Genomic DNA, 4245 nt, shown 5'->3' on the forward strand with positions numbered 1-4245 from the left:
GTGCCTCGGGTGCAAGGAAGAAGCTGCGTTGGAAGCCACATTGGAGGCACCCTCATGGAGGTTTGAGGCACCTCGGATGGCAGGTTGGAGGTGCCTTCAAGGTTTATGGAGGGGCCTTTAAGAAGATAGACGAAGACTTTTTCTCAGCTCATCCATGCGGCTGACTCAGCATTGTGGAGGCGCCCTCAAGGGGCTTTGAGGCGCCTCCAATAGCCTATTTAAGAAGATCTCGACCAGCAGCTTGAGTGATCAATTAACAAGCAATCCTTCTGTAACAAGTTGCTAAAGAGACGTTCCGACTAAGCTACGACAAGTCCCCGACAACCTGGAGCTGCGATTTTACGTTTTATTGTTGTCGGTATAAGTTTCCTCTACATTTAATTGTAAACACTTATTGTACTGAATTTGTGATATTATAGTTGTTTCCCACCGAAAGCGACCAACGATCGTGAGCCTTGGAGTAGGAGTCGCCCAAGGCTCCGAACCAAGTAAATCTTAGTGTCTTTGTGTGTTGTCTTTATTTCTTATTCCGCTGCTTTACTCATCAAGTTTTTCGAATCTAAAATGCGTGAAAGCCATGAGCACTATTCACCCCCACTCTAGCGCTTCTCGATCCAACAATTGGTATCAAAGCGGGGGCGCTTCGACTTGGTGCAACCACCAGTCAAACATTTTTTTTCGTGGTGTGTTTCAGTTTTTCGGAATCGATCGGAATTGGTATTATTGCCGTCTTCCGATTTAGTTTTCTTTCGTAATTGGATTTGTCTCGAAGTTAGTGCAACATCACTCGAGATCATAATTTGTTTTTACTTTTATACCGGACTACTAATCCAGGATCAAGTCCTGGGACTCATTTTCTGTTTGTTTTTTTATGCAAGATTTTTGTTGGTGCGGATAGCACTAACAGTTTAACTCAGGTTTTGATGAATGACAAATCGGGTTAAGTTAGGTTTGTTGTGATCTAACACTCTAACCGAGTGTGCAGACGAAGTCCAGACAGGTTGACGGGCTGACAGGATATCTGGCACGAAGTCCAAGCGGGTCGACGGGCTGACCGGACGCTTGGCGAGAAGTCCAGCTAGGTCGACGGGCTGACCGGATAGCTGGCGAGAAGTCCAAGCGGGTCGATGGACTGACCGGACGCTTGGCGAGAAGTCCAGACGGGTCGAAGGGCTGACCGGACGTCTGGCAGGTAAGTGAGGTAAGTCACTGGAGGGGAGTGACTGCGAGGACACGTTCCCGGGAAGGGAACATTAGGCGTCGATCCGGCTTAGATCCATTTCGGATATCTAAGTCGAGATCGTGACTAGATTCCAGTCTCGGAAAGACGGAATCTAAGTCATACTTCTTATACTAAACTCATAAACTGTGCTAACACTTTATTTTGCAGGATCTATTTGTCTCGGACTAACCTTGTTTTGTAGGAAAGCTGTTCGCTGGAAAAAGGTGGTTCGGGCACCCGGAGGGGATCCGGGCGCCCGGAGGTCCAGGTGCCCGGGAGGCACCCGGGCGCCCTGGAGGCAAAAATTATCCTGATCGCGCGTCGCCACTTGGAGCTCACTGGTTGGACTTGCCACGTCTCACCAGGGTGCCCGGAAGGGATCTAGGGCACCTCGAGCTTCATATAAAAGATGGGGTGGAGGCAGAGCTGAAAACAACTAATCAATTCAGAACTCAGAATTCTTAGACTGCTTGCTCTGCTGCTCTGCGCTCTGACGACGCTAACGAAGCTCCGACAACGCGATCTTTTCTTTATAGCTTTCCTTCTGTCGGTATAGCTTTGTTTTATTATTTATTAGCATTTCTTGTACTGTCTTTGTACTTATCTTATCGAATTGCTAGTAAATTGCCCAACGAAAGTGTAAGATATCGGAAAATTAAAATAGATAGGGTTATTTGGGAAATAGCCTTATAGAATTTTTCCGGAATTTTTAGAAATTTTCTGGGATTTTTTCAGAGCTCGTAAGAAGGGTTTTGAGGGGATCAATTTCGGGTACAGATAAGGCCTGTTTGGGATACCCGTTTGGGTGAGGAAATGTTTATAATTATAAATTATTTTCTTTTCCTTTAATTCCCTTCCCAAGCACCGTTTCCCCAAACCCGACGCCGATCCCTCCCCTCCTCCCTTCCCCGACCTCCCTTCCTTCTCCGATCTCCCTCGCAGACGAGCGACGCCGATGAGAGTGAGGCTCTAGCTCCGGCGATCTCCCTTTGTAGTCATCGACCCTCAAGCTCAAATCCAGCCGAAGCTTTTCTTCTCGCTCTGATCTCTCTGTTCTTCACGGGGACGAACCGACACCGACGATCGCCGGAGTAGATCTATTGCCAGGGCATCAAGGGTGAGCTATCTTGTTATTCCTTGATTTCCCGTAAGCCTCAGCGCCAAATCTTCCCTTGATTCCTCCTCTTCCTTTGGTGGCGTTGTGCCCTAGCGGGATCTTGAAGGTAAGAGATCTACCTAGGTTATGATTCGAGTAGGTGTTCTTCTTCTTGGATTGATTTGGGTGGTCTTCTAAGAAGCTGAGATTGTATTTTGGTTCCAGCCACCTCAACTCTGTTGGGGATTGTTTTCTCCATCGAAGCTGTGATCCTCTCCGGTGATTGAAGTCTCGGTGAAGAGGTGGAGTGTTTGAGGTGATGCATGACAGGTGTTTGATGAAATGCTTTGTGCTCTTGTCTCCTTTGTTTGTGCCGGTGTCGCCCTATCCTCTGCCCTAGCTCATTGCCGCAGCGACAACCTGATTCCATCTAGGAGAGATCTTGGATATGGTATACGGGTAAGTCAAGCTCAATATTGATTAACATGGATTGATTTCATACTTTGATGTTGAGATTAACTATGCGACTGATCAGTGTTGCTCCGATGAGGATTAAATATGGGAGGTTAGCTGATCAGAGATAGAGTTTCAGTGTAGGGATCTATTTGAGGTGTTGTTGCTAGAACAGTGGGCGTTCACTGCAAGGAAATGTTGTCGGGCAGTGAAACATTGGAGAAGGGGTTGTTGACATGGAGTTAAGGTAAGGTTAAGAGTTGATCTTGTATTTTGTTATAGGGTAATTGATGGATTTATGTGATTTGGTTGTTAGGTTAGTAGGAGATGGAAATGTGGGCAACAGTGAGCATCACACCTGTGGCTTCCAATAGTGGGTTGCTCGGATCACATGCTAACAGTGGAGTGCAATGGAATTGGGTAAGTTGTGCTCTAAATTGATTACATTATGTAATGAATTAGATTAAGGAATTAATTGGGATGTGAATTAGACTAGGAAATGATTGAGTTGATTGAGGATTGTTGGATTTTGCGGTTGATCATGGTTTAATGATTTAGTTGATAGGTTATTGTGGGTTGATATCATTTGTGATGTGGATGGGATGAATTATTGTGGATTAAGAATTAAGGTGATTTTATTGCTGTATTGGTTTGGATTGGTAGGGATGGATTGTAGGAATTTAAATTAAGTTGTATTGGATTGATTAGTAGATTTAGAAGGATTTATGATGAGTTTGGATTAGTGTTTGATTGATGATGAATTATGTGAATTGAATTGGATTAATTCATGAGGAGATTTGATTAGTGATGATTGTGGATTATGGTTGGATTTAGAAAGAGTAGAGTTTAAGGATGAACCTCTCATCTACTTTGGTTCGGATCATTGGGTAGAAACTAAACAGAGTTACTTAATCGACGTAGGATTAGGTTTTGAGTTTAGTTTGTTGTTGATTATGTGAGTAGCTAAATATATTATGTAATCGCAGGACTTGGATTCGGGACGAGCGTCTCGACGTGGGATTTCCGGACACGATCTACGTATTAAGGCGGGTATTTCTTCCTTGCCTCTGTGTAGATTTTATTGAGCTTAGTGCATGGTTTTATGAGATGGTTTAGGATGCTTTATCTTATATCGTGCTCGTTTGTTGCTTTCCTGCTTGATACCGATGCTTGACCCTTGTGATGATCTATTTAATTCTTATACAGTCTACACTTTGGATTATCTATACTCTGTGGTATTTGTGTACATGTAGAGTATGTATGGTAGGGATTACTTCATTGGCGGTATTCATATGAGGCTTATCCATCCGTATGTCGGGTATACTTCTGTCCGGTGTGATGATTGGAGTTGTGGTGATTGTATGTCTGTGGTTTATACCCGTGTTTGATGTGTTTTTACTGGAGGATACATGTTGATTGTACACGTGGGGTGGTGTAGGTGTGTCTGTTGAGGTTATTGGAGATCTTTGGTTGA

General features: G+C 44.3%; 1 long non-coding RNA gene across 1 annotated transcript; it reads left to right on the forward strand.

Moving 5' to 3' along the window:
• Window positions 1-1981: 1981 nt before the first annotated feature.
• Window positions 1982-3818, forward strand: LOC121982771. Its single transcript, XR_006112242.1, has 5 exons — window positions 1982-2445; window positions 2544-2777; window positions 2854-3018; window positions 3088-3191; window positions 3758-3818. It is a non-coding gene; the product is annotated as an uncharacterized LOC121982771 (long non-coding RNA).
• Window positions 3819-4245: the final 427 nt, after the last annotated feature.

This window comes from Zingiber officinale, chromosome 5A (genome assembly GCF_018446385.1).
Source record: "Zingiber officinale cultivar Zhangliang chromosome 5A, Zo_v1.1, whole genome shotgun sequence".
In the NCBI taxonomy this organism is placed as follows: domain Eukaryota; kingdom Viridiplantae; phylum Streptophyta; class Magnoliopsida; order Zingiberales; family Zingiberaceae; genus Zingiber; species Zingiber officinale.